The following is a 13,357-nucleotide window of genomic DNA, read 5'->3' as shown; positions in this document are numbered from 1 at the left end:
GTTAGCAGCCATGGTTCTCCCCCTCTGAAGGGGAGATGAGAAATGACCAAGGGTGATAAGTACCAAAAAGCTGTTGACGTGCATTCAGGAGTCTGGGAAGGAACATAGGAAATTTGCGTTTCCTGTTCTGCCAGAGGCACATTTGATGAAACAACCTTAATATATATGTGCAGAAGGTTTGAATGAAGGGTCATTATATGTTAAATTAACTGTATTGCAAGAGCATTAAAGAAAACAAGAACAGGAGAAACTCTTCAATCCATGAGACAATTTGTGTGATGCTGCAAAAAAATATATCTTCTTGTTAGCAGGAGGCCTATCATTCTTGTGAGGTCATTGGAAGAGACCCAGGGCCTTTTGCACTCTGCATGTGCAGCGTAAAATGGCTTTGCATTTGCTTGATCTTTTTCATTATATTATACAACCTTGAGGAAAGAAGAGCAAGCATCGAATTTGTGATTTATGGCTTGATTTTTACTTGCTGTATCCAGGTGCGAGACCTAGTCCAAGAAGCAAAAAGAGACTGTGAGCCCAGAGCAAAAGTTACACACTTAAGGACTGAATGTATTTTTCTTGGAGTGCTGTCACCACTAGCTCTGCTTGGAAAGCCGACTGCCTGCTCACCCTGCGAGAGTTTCCAAGCTCATGTGCTTCCATGTTGAAGTCTTTCTCTCAACGCTCTTCACACTTGGCTCAGTGGACCTTAACCCACATCCTCACTGCTCCTTGTGAAAGAGATTCTTGCACCCCATGACTGGGCTGAGAAAACCCCTTTTTAATAAATTAACACAGTATGATGGGACGTGGGAGCATCTGGTGCTCCCAGTTCTGATTTATTTCTGTAGCAACACACAAAACATCAAGTGATAAATTATTGAAAGTCAATGGGCCCTTGGAGAATAGGGCCATGATAAATAGTGAACAGTTGGCATCCCCCATAACCGTGTGTCTTGGAGGGCTACCTAGGGAGATGGTAAGAGGAAAGAAAAGGCTGAAGCCTTTGAAGGATACAGCTGCTAGGAATGCCTTCCTTTCAATGAGAGATTACTTTGATTTTTAACGCCTTATTTCAGCAGTGGGAAATGGGATTAGTAGCCGACTGGGAATAAATAGTAACCACTAAACTCATTTTCACCTGCAGCCTGGTCTGATATAGGATGACAATGAAGCTGAATAGTGGTTTACCCTAAATTAATTTTTCATTAAGGACATCAGGGGCTCCCTTAAAAGATGTTGCAGATACCAGAGCTGTCTTTTGCAACTTCCAACACAGGGATATTCACAGCCTGTGCCTCACCAGTAAAGAAGCCACAATGTGATTGCTTGGTATGGATATCAAAATTATTTTAGAGCTGGTGTTTAATGATAGTGAAACAGAGGTCAGATAGTGTAAACACTTCCCAATTGCCCTGGTTATGAAGGATGATCACAAGGAACAGTGGAGAAACCACTGAGAAATACCTTTCCTTAATGGTCCTGGAGCTTGTCTTCATGGGGAAAAAATGTCCAGACAAGAGGATGTGGTTACTGGGATTACTGCAGTGTGCTGCTGTCTGGGGCTGCTGGGTGTCACTGGGGCAGGTGATCACTCCCTGTGCCTTCATCCTGTAACTTGGGAGCTGGGTGCAGAAAACTCACTGTCAGTCATGAAAGACCAGTTGACAGAAGGTTTGTTGTATGTTGGATTGTTACAGTGGCCTTTTCCAAGTCTGTATGTACCATGAGCTTCACTACGTCCTCTGAAGAAAAATATGGCTATGTCTTGCATACATGGGTGTGAGATTTAAAATAAGCCCTGTGCCCAGAGGTGAAAAATTGGAGCCAGGATGAGAACAAGAAAGGCTAGTGTTCTACCACCCTGGCCTGACTCCATTTTTTTCTACTGGATTTCCTTTCAGGGGGGCATACAAGTAGCTGTACATGGACATCTAGAGCATCCTTGTGCAAGCACTTTGAAAATCTTGAGCTGGTGCTTCAGACTGTCATGCTGTTTGGATTGTTTGACTATTTATCAGTATTACTACTGGCAGCCCGGGTGTATCCCACAGTTTTATTTGGGAGCACTCTTATTTGCAAAGATTGTGTCTGGCAGCTAGTGATAATTTCACTTTGACTCCAAAATTTTAATTTCAGTTGCCACAGAAGCCATCAAATGAAACATCTTCCTGTCTGTTTCCACTTCAGACAGCTCTTCTTTCAGATACATGAGTTTCTACCTATTCTTTCTATCTATCTATCTATCTATCTATCTATCTATCTATCTATCTATCTATCTATCTACCTATCTATATCTATCTCCCTCCCTCCCTCCCTCCCTCAATGAGATGAAAGTCAGTAACAACATTTTCATTTTTGTTTTCTCTTGTCTGCCTCTTGTGTTCTCTTCTCTGCCTCCATCTTCTAATGTAATGGGTATTTATTAGTTATTATTCAGTAATTAGTATTATGCAGTAACTGGGGAATTCCTCGCTGGTAATGTTTTTGGTTTGTTTGTTTTTTTTTTTCTTTGTTTTTGGCTGAACTACATGTTTTGGAAGTCCCTAAAAAATGCTAGTTAAATGATTCTCATAAAATGCTGTGAGTTACTCTAAACAGAAAGGCAGAAACACTAAAACACCAGTGTAATTTATAATTGCTCGTTGGAAACCTCCATTCAGGTTTTTGTTGTAACCATGAATTGCTCAATTGGCGGGTTGAGCTGCTCATTTTACAACATCATGGGTAGTTGCAGAACTGCAGGTGTGGAGCAGGGTGGGTGCCCGCAGGATGGATGGGGTGCGGGAGGAGCCGGCCATGCACACCCCATGTACATCAGTGACAGCCCTGGCTTTCCCTGCCCAGCCTGGGCTGCGACAGCGTGTTGGCTGATGAAAGCTAACTTTGTCTGCACTAACTTGGACTGAGACACTGTGTATGGTGTGGAGTCTGGAATAGACAAACATGTACTACTTCTCTGGAGGGCTCACAGCCCAGGCTGGGCTCTGGGCTGGCAGAGGTCAGTTCAGACTGTCTCTGATGTTTCACTCTGGTTTATCCACTTCTATTTACACCCTTAACGCTATCTTATTGCATTTATCACAAGGCAACGGCTACTGAGTTGCTCCTATGAAGGCGCTTACAACACAGATGTGTCAGGATGGTTTGGTGCCCATTTAAAATCTTCCTCCTTACTTCTTACTCTACCTAACTCTGTATTTCCAGCCTCTTTCTTCCACAGTGACATTGGCGCAGGTTGTGCATAGTGCCTTGCCCTCCTTCCCCTCCATCCTTGCTGCCAGTCAGTGTTTAGAACTCCAGCAAAGGATACTAGGGTCTGGAGGGGCACTAGAGACTGAATTACTTCCGACAACTTATTCTCTTTGCCAGGCCTCCGACTCTACCTCCTGAGCTGGGAGACACCAGTGGGGTGCAGCGGGTGCCTACTCTGCTCATTGAGGACTGATTGTTTTTTCTGTAACTAAACCAGTGGCTTTCATTAGTGTACTACATGAAAGAAAAACACAGCAAAGATATGTCATATAAAGTACCTTAATTAGAATAAATTCACCACTGATGATATCGAGTGTTCTTATAGCATAAATCCAAAACATTTATTCTTTTTATTGGAGCTTTTTTCTTTTCTGTTTCTCATATGAACAGGGTTCTATTATCACCTTTTCCATTCCTATGTTCCATATGTGACTCCAAATCAAATCCTGAGTCATTTCATCTCTTGCCTGGCAGAGTCAGTTTAACGTATCAAAATCAGCCTGGCTTACATCTGCTTTGCAGATCATCACTGGCATGCTTTAAAAATTGTTATATGTCTATAACAACGCCTTCCTCCCCTCCCCCAATGCACCAGTAACGTCAAGATTTATTGAATTTGAAGGTCCAGTTGTGACCTTGGCTCCCACTCGCTAAATCTGAACCTCTGGGGTCTATAAATCTTTGTGTGCTGTTCAATTTATAGAAGTGAACATCTGCTTATCATACAATATTTAACTTGCAGGTGTATTCTACCAGTAAAATAAACACATGAGTTCACGACTGCCTAGGCTGTAGGACATTAGACAGACGTTGAAGAGATGGCGATGGTTTTGCCTGTTGGGAGAGCCCTCAGCAGGAGCACCCACCATTGGCAGAGCTACTGGATGATGAGGTGGCTCTCAGGGCTCTGTGTCACCAAGAAGCGAAGGTGGTATAGCTTTTATCCCCAAACCTCAGCCTCGTCATCTTGCCATGTGGAGAGCACTGTCTGGCTGAGATGAACACAAATCATGTAAGGGAAGAAATCATCTTCCTGCCTCTCCTATGTCTGGTGGGAAAGGCACCAGCGCAGTGAGGATGGTTAGCTTTCTGCACAACCTAGGGAACGAGAGGCAGAGCGGTGACTTTATTTCCTCATTCACATGATGAAAAATACAGTGCACAAGAGAACGCTGTCTCAGAACATGCACAGAGAGGGAGAGACCTACAAACACCTAAACATGATGAGAAAGACTGAAGAGTCCTGCTCCACAGTTTAAGGGAAGAATTACTGACCACAAATCATTGAAAAGAGAAAACAAAAGAAGCAGAAAGTACCCACTGTGAGTGGAAAGGAGGAAAGAGGAGGTGACCAAGCAAATATATTAAGATTAGAGAGTCAGTGATGGCTGAGGTGGGAAACAGAAGAGCAGCACAAAACCAATATGACTTTGTACTACCATAGGAGGTGACCAGGACAGAGGATTTTTGACAACCGAGGAAGCAGGGTGAGACAGCAGCTTCACTAACAAAAGAAGGAGGAGATAAAATGAATTACTAAAATGATTGAAAATCTTCCTCATTTGGAAGGAAAAAGTTGAGCTTTAAATACTGCTTGTTTTTTAAGGCTATCTCACAATAAAACTCCTGAGTCCAAGCAGGCACCCCAGCCAGATCCTAACTCCCTGCTGGGAGGTTACCCTCCTCCTCAACTCCTTGCCTGCTGGAAAGGAAACGTGGCCATGGGGGTCAGCAGGGAGCTGTGGTATGCCTGGGACTTCCTCAGGCATGCAGCCTGATGCCCCACAGAGATGAAGGAGGCTGATATAGCCATTCGGGACAGTGGGATTGCTCTATCCAGCTCCTCTGCTCCCCCCACATCTTGGGGTCAGTCACACCATGAACAGAAGTACCACTCCAAGCAGTTCTGGGAGACTAACAGCTCAGAGCTGTGGTGAGCATGCACAGAGGCCAGGGCAGCATTTCTGGTTGCCCTCCATCCCCATGGCTGGCAGGAGTAAAGCCCTTCTCCTGGCTTTGCCCAGGAGATTCCTTGTAAAGTACTTTGACTCAACACTGGATGAAGCATCAGTTGCAAGCAGGTAGCAAAAGTGCCTTTGGACATGAAGCATTTAAAAAAGCATGTTTGCATTTTTGAAAGCGCTTATGCTCCCTTTTCAGGATAAAGAGCCTCTCTGCAAGAAGCCGAGCTCTCATGCTGGAGCATGGGGTTTTCTCCTCCCAGCGAGCTGCGATGGACACAGCGACACAGCATGGCATGGCACTGGGCTGAGAAACTGCTCGGGGTCTTACAAACCAGGTAGCTGTGTCAGCAATGGGCTGACCCCCAGCTAGGTAGCCCTGTTCTGCAGGAGGAGAAAGGAGGGCCAGCACACAAGTCTTTCTGAGGTAGAAGCCTGGACCCTACTCTACACAGGCACGTGGCTGGCCACTGTGTTTTTCCTTGCCCAATGCTCCCTCAATGCTGCAGGGAGTACAGGTGGTCCCGGAGCAGCCTGTGACACTGCTGGAGCTGCTTTGCACAGCCTTGCACTGAAAATGTGAACTCACTAATTGGAAGGGTTGGACATGACATGAAGAGTTGCAGTGGTAGAGGATGTATTTTACTTTACTTTTGCTTCTGCATCTCCCTGTGGAAGGCAGCTAGAGCCTGCCTCATCAACCTCTTGCACACCTTTTGGGGGACAGCCAGCTCAGTTCATTAAGTTGCCTATGAAGGAGGGCAGGAGGGCATCTAATTAATGTAACAAAGCACCTGAAGAAAAAAGATTGTAAAATATTTTAACTCTACTTCTATCAAAACATCTATTAATATATTTCAAGACCTTCCATAGTTGTTTTCTCCTCCCTCTAGGCTAGTCTAACCCCAGCCATAATTTAGCATGAGGCATGAATATCTTCACTTATTTTACTCATAAAAGAAGAAAATTGGGAATTTGTTCAGACTGCCAGGAATCTGGAATTTGTTGATGAATGGACATTTGGCTGAACATAGTGAATTCCCAGCTAATTGAAAGCAGATAACGAAAGTAATGCATTTACCTTGAAAAACATAATTTTCTTAATAAATAATTGAAATGGCAATCTTCTGACAGATGAAATAAGAAAAAAATACTAAATAAATTCAGGATTAATTCCTGTCCTATATATTATAACATACTTAACAGTCATAACTTATGAGGAGATTAAAAACTATAAATCTTTTTTTCAGCACAGTCCCAGAGAGTACTTTGGTCTAGAAAGTGCAAGGGCCATCCTGTTCAGGGGAGTGTGGTTTCAGTCATCATCAGCCCATGTTTCTGTCTCCAAATATCATACCTAGGGAGAAGAATGCAGAAGCTGGGGGAAGAAACCAACCTCAGAAAAATGTAGAAGGTAGACAGCATGATCACAAACAATCGAATTATCATCTCTGTAGGTGTTCACTCCTCTCATCTCCTTCCTCTCCATGAGGGTGGGCTAGCAAACCTGTTTCATGTTGCACTAGTGGGGAACTGTGGCTAGAAATTACACATCAGTCAAGGGGCAATGATTTCCAGCTAAAGGGAAATTAATGACTGAAAACATGTTAGCTTGAAACACTCGCAGATAATCTGAGCACGCCCTCCATTTTAAGGAAAAAATAGAGAAGGATCCAAACAAAAGCATATGGGTCCAAATATTCTGATCTGGGTAGGGCTATGACTTGGAAACCATTCTGGATCTAGAAGCAAGTTCCTCCCATCTTTATGCAACAGGACAAAATTAAACTGCAGATCTGAACTCCACCAAAATTTAGAGTTTTCAAAACGCAAAGGTAGATTTTTTATTTTTTTTAATAGCTTCAGTTTGGCGGCAATAATTTGTTGTGGGATTGTGGTTTGAGTGGAACAAAATGTTCACAGAGACTTGAAACCTCACAATTTTTAATCTGTTAAACTACAAAACTTGGCCACACTAATTGGAAGTATTATTAATCTAGGTTAAGTTTGGAATTACTTTTCAATGAATTTGCTGCAGGTTGTGGTTTTGGGCAAAGGCCATGGAAAACTTCGTAGTTACACAGATTTTTAATGGGAAAAGTGGGGGGAGCCATGGTGATTTTGCTTAACCATGATTTAAAACTGTAGGCTCGGTCAAACTGATGGGCTGCAAGGCCATGTGAACAAGTCCTGCAAATGGAAACTTTCCCACTGAGTGCAGCAGATCACAGAGGTGCTTCCAGTCAGATCAGCTCTTTAGCTGATAAGCAGGAAGAGATGAATCCAGCTTCTTCATAAAATCAATGGCCACAAAAGGAGCTGAGGAGTAGGAAGAAATGGGATAAATGATTTTGAACCTCTAGCTTCCTTGATACTAAATGTTCAATAGTTTGCAAGATCTGCAAGTGCTATTAATGCACAGGGAAATTGTCATACTCTCAAGATAGAGTTAAAAGAACAGCTGCTGAAAAACTTGGCTAAACATGTTGCACTAGACAAGACGTCTTATTTTGTCTATCTGTAAGAGCATTGCTTAGTATATAAACTGGGTGGAGTTGACTGGGGGGGGCAGATTACCGCTCAGGCATCGGTCAGTGGGTGGTGAACAATTGCATTGTACATCACTTCTCTTTTCTTGGGGTTTCTTTCTCTCTTTTAAAATTATATTCCTTTTCATTACAATTATGATATTTTATTATGGTTATAATTATATTTTAGTTTAGTTTAGTTATTAAACTGTTCTTATCTCAATCCACAAGTTTTGTTTTTTTCTGATTCTCCTCCCCATCCTACTGGGAGGGTGGAGGAATGAGCAACTCTGCGTAGTGCTTAGATGCTGACTGGGTTTAAACCACAACAAGCATCTAGGTGGTAGAAGTAAACAGTAACTTTGGGAATGTTTGAGCAATCTGTTGTGTAAAGAAAGGTCTTCCTAGTTGTCTCAGGAGTGAGAGTCTGTTGGACGAAAGACTCACTGAAAGCATGTTATCACTGACAATCTATTTTTCCCAGATTTTTTAAGGTTAGAAGAGACCTAAGGGTCTTATAGATAGATCTTCATTGTAACACAACCCATGGGACCTACCTTAGTTTCTTCCTGCTTGAAATTTCCCAATTTCAGTGTGGTATTTTTTGCTATTTTTGTATATACTTTGTACCCAATGTATTTTTTTTTTTAACCCTCCAAGCTTTATTAGAAACTGATCAATAACAAGGAGCCTATTGGTGAGTAGTTCTGACAGTTAATGATTCTCCCCTCAGGAAAAACAGTGTCTTATTTCTGTCAGGATGAATCTAACTTCAGCATCAGACCATGAGGTTTGTTAAACATTTGTCCAACAAGTGAAGGAACCATCTTTGTGAAAGCTCTGCTGTCTGTGCAGCCATAATTCATTAGTATCAAGTCATTCTCGAGCCTTACTTTGGACATGTTACATAGATTTAGCTCTTGAGTCTCTCAGAATAATGCAGAATAATTCCTATCCTTTAATCAAGTTAGGATGTTTTTTTTTTGAAGACTCCATTTTTTTTCAGGACCCTTTTTTTGAACACCAGAAGAATTGTAGGAGCCATCATACCATTGTGAAACACAGAGGATACTTTGCTTCTTAATGGACTATGCTTTGCACAGCCAAGGGTTGTGTTGGCCTCTTTAGACACTGAGATCAAGTTTGGCTGACTTCCCACCAGGATCTGGAAATTTCTTCAGGATCACCAGTCTCCTCACTTGGTAAGTCTGGCCTCCTTTGCTGTCCCTTTCTTGTGCTGTGTCACAGTTATGGACCAAATGGGATTGGTCTCCCAGATCAGCTGTTACATCTTTGCCATTCATCAATCCCTCACAGTCTTTGTCTTACTTGCCAGCTCCATCAGCAGGGAACAGTTGTTAAAGAGTCAATGGCCAAGAACCCAGCTCATGAGACTGACTCATTCCCCAAAGGCAGTTTTATTTGAGGACCTATCAGCTGGTAAAGTAGTCCAACAGTATCATTTACACCCACACTACTACCTTTATCAACTAAACGTGTACATGCTCCAACATTATAAAATTATTTGGATAGGGTCTTTAATAAGGTTTTTAATAAGTTTGTGATAATTTCAGTGTAATTCTATTTCTTCCCCTTTAGTTCTTAATAGAGTCCCCAAATAACTGTTCTATTATTTTGTTCAGATTGATGTCAGGTTGACAGGACTATATTTATTCATGTCATCCTAGTTACTCTGTTTAAGTGCTGGCACAACATTATCTTTCCTTCACATCTCTAACTTCTCTAGTGTTCCAAGACTTACTCAAAATCAGCAGCAGGGGTTCAGTGAACATCTTTGCCTCTTGGATGCAAATTATTCAGGAACTGCCAATTAAAAATTTCTAAGTTTAGAAATTATCGTTATAAAAGAAAGGGTTGTTTTTCTTACATAAGATGCAACATATTATCTGGCTTTTCCCCAAACACAAATGGGAAATATTTACTCAACATTTTTACTTCTTTGGGTTTATAATTGGCGTTCTTAGCATGTCCATTCAGAAGCTATGTGATACCTTTCTGATGATCCCGTTTGTAGCTGATATACTTTTAAAACTCATGCTGATCATCAGTGTCTACTTGTGTCCTTTTCTTACCATAAAGCTATAATTTACAGCCTGTAGTTCATATTTATTACAATCAACTTATTCTTTTTTTGATTAGTGGCTTCTCTGGATTTAAGCCTTTAGTACAGGTTCTCAACTTACTAGACATCAGAGGATGCCCCCCAGAGAGACTCCTTATGAATAGCTAGCAATAAGCAAAGCTTTGACTGAGTCAAGTTTTATCAGACAGCAATAGTCACTTAGTGGTGAAAGACATCCCTCACAAACCAGGATTCATTAATCCTGGCCATCACAGATCTGCTGTCATTAAACAATTGTGAATCCACATTTGTCTCTTTAAAATCTTTCTTGTGATATTTTCAGTTTTCTGAATGCAGGCTTTTCAAAATACCCAATCCTGGCTGGGGTTATATGATGATAACCCCAAGAAACATCATCAAACCATGATGACTTGTATCTATACAACCACTACTTTACACTGTTTGATCTGCTGGTAACCTGTAAAGAAAAAACCCTATCAGATAGTATGTCATGCACTACGTTATACGCTGCATGTATTTAAGTTATGCTATGCCTTCTGCATGTCTGGACGTGCCATAAACATGTTGGTAGATGCAATGGGAGGTCTCTCACTTGCACTACACAGGCTGCAGCACCCATGACAATGTATTTTTTTTGTCCCTATGCATCATAATCCAGGGATCTAAATTCACTCTTCTCTGTAGGCTTTGGAGTTGATGTTGGTTGTACCCATCTCAGACATCATTTCTGAGTACGCTGATTTATAACAATATGAGAACATTTGTCCCCCAGTTGCTAAAAACTTGGAAGCAGGCCAAAACCCTTTGCACAAGCAGTGCAAGTCCTCCTTAGCTTTTGCTCAGCTGATCCTCCTGAAATATGCAATACAGATTGATTTAAACATCCTAGCCATGGGAATCTTCCCACCAGTTTTCAGTGATAGTGACCAGGTCAAGACTGTGTTTCTAAAGGAGCAAAAATTATTCACAACTCATTATACAAGTGATTACAGAATGTCTTCTCTTTGTCTTGGAAAAATATATTTTTTCCTAAACTTTCTGATTTAGTGTTAAAGGGATGGTTGGATCTTCTCTTGCTTACTACCCCTTTGCTCCAGTGTGCCAGGAAGGTCGGTTCCTTTGTGAGATGAAGACTCCTCAGCCCACTGCAGCCCCTGCACCAGAGAACAGAGCCAGATGAACCACAATCTAATGATAGCTGCTCTTGGCATTTTAAAATGGCTGGTGGTAATTTTGCTTATGAAATAAAGTTTCTAGCTGTTTCTCACGTAGCACAGGAGACAGCCTGTCTCAGTGCAGATTGAATTATTATAATGAAGCAATCATCCTTTTACTGCCAATCTACCCATACTCTGACGGGGTTGTGCCAAGTGATAAACAGAGACAATAGCAAATGCAGCTAAGATATTGGCTGTCTCCCTCCAGAAAGTCCCCTCAGGTCTTTACAGAGGCATGGAAAGAGAGTCTAGGTTGGGCCAGTGTTCTGTGGTAATTAGGATGAGGATAAAGAAGTGAAACATGAGGTCATTCTTCTCTGAATGCCTAATTCATTCATTATGTTTATTAGGATAGTCTGGCTGGTTTTCATATTGATTTAATGGAAATGTGTCACTTCTTGAAATTCCCAGCTTTATTTTCATGTTGATATTCAGTTTGGGCTGAAAAACACAGAAAGAGGAAGTTAACTCAAACCAAGCTGGTCATCTATTAGCAAAGGCTTATTCTGCCTTTTACGTGTGTTTGTTGAATGACAATGGCAAGGCTGAGGCCAGTCATCTTAAAAATTGTTCTCTAAAATGAAACTAAATTGTACTTGAGGCTGATGGCTTGCTCTGACTGCAGAGGTGTAGTCTACCTGAAGCAAGTAGGCACCCAAGGCTCAAATAAAACCGGGGTAGTATTCATCTCCCTCGGCTTTAGGAAGCTGGAACGTAGGTTTTATTATCAGTGAAGAAGATCAGGTTTGTTCGAGGCCTCAGTCTTCCTTTCCTACAGTAGGTTTCCACAGAGTCTTCAGTTTTAATTAACCACCATTACTCATTCTCAGCAGCCCCAAACTCTGTGGGAAATGCTGGTCCCCTCAGAGCCCTTATGCAGTCCTGGGTGAGGTTGGCAGAGTGCAGGTCTAAGCCAGCCCATCCTTTTGCACTGAAAGTGTGGTAATTTCATCAGTTTCTTTAGATCTGAGTTTTAAAGAGAACAGTGCAATTCTCACAGCTCTTCTCTTCTGACTGTCCTGCCAGATTGGACTGCTCTTTGGGCATTTGGGAAGTATTATACTTGCAAATCCATTTATTACTTTGACTTTGGCGTTCTCATTAGAGCCCTGGCTGTACATCTGAACTATTACCCCAGCTCAGTTTACCTTCTTGTAAACTTTACTGATATGTGAAGTGCCGGATGGGTCCTGTGTAAAGCATATTGTCCTATTAAAACACATTTAAAGAGTCTTGTAAACCCTGGAGATTAACCCTGATGTTTATGGAGAGTTATAGATGCTAATTCTTGCATACTTGTCATTCCAGAGCATGGCCTGGTGGCAAACATTCTCGCTACCCCCCAGCATTTACGTCAATGGGATTTGTCCATGCTCTGATTCCTTAGGACAGAGAAAAGAAATGGTGGGAAAGTGAGGAATATGGGCATTTACCATCCTGGACTACATTAGCTGGTCATAAATTCTTATAGCTATCTCATAAGAGGAGACCTCAGACTGGGAAATAGAAGGACCTTCCCCAGAGGACAGTTTTGGTTAAAAGTGTATTGATAAGAGATGGTCTTGGCCTGTTGGAAGGATAATGTTTCAGTTTTTGTTAATGTTCCTGTGATGGGGCACATCTGTGTATGATCTCCTCTCCTCCCTGTCCTGCCAAACACACTGAATTGGCAGCAGCAACCCCACAAACCTTCAGCTTCCTCACCAGCCATAGTCATCTTAATCTGCCCAGCACCCATCACTTTCTTCTCTTCTGGTTTTGGCAGATTCTTAACATCTACAAGCTTCTGTCTGGTAGTAAAACAGTAAATAAAAAAGTGATGAACTCAACTGTTTGGTGTATATGGGTATAACTGTAGGAAAGTGTGTTCTATGTGATCATAAATATGTAAATACATTGGTTCCGTGCAGTCGTGTGTGTGTATGTGCATATGTGTATACACACATGCACACGCAGTTTGGCATGTATTTATACGGCTAAATTCAATTTGCCTGAGCTGACACCTACATACCACTGCCTTTGTTGATACTTAAAAAAAGTAACTTGGTAGATGTCCATAAGATAATCCCAGCAACTTTTTGGTGGAACAGAAGGCATGTTTTGGGTGATACCATTTCTTTAGGAGATGACAGATATATCAATTATGACAATCGGTGGATCCACAGCTCGCTCAAGAATTTGAACTTTCTGGGCTTTTTGGGGGCAACTGAGATTTATGAGAGAGACCACCATGCAAGTTAATGATGATGATGGTGATGATAATGAGGAAGAGGACGGAAAAGTAGCACAGCTCTAACC

The sequence above is a fragment of the Athene cunicularia genome (assembly GCF_003259725.1).
Source record: "Athene cunicularia isolate RWA chromosome 1 unlocalized genomic scaffold, athCun1 chr1_part1, whole genome shotgun sequence".
Classification (NCBI taxonomy): Eukaryota; Metazoa; Chordata; class Aves; order Strigiformes; family Strigidae; genus Athene; species Athene cunicularia.
The sequence above is the reverse complement of the archived record's forward strand: the minus strand, read 5'-3'. Positions refer to the sequence as shown.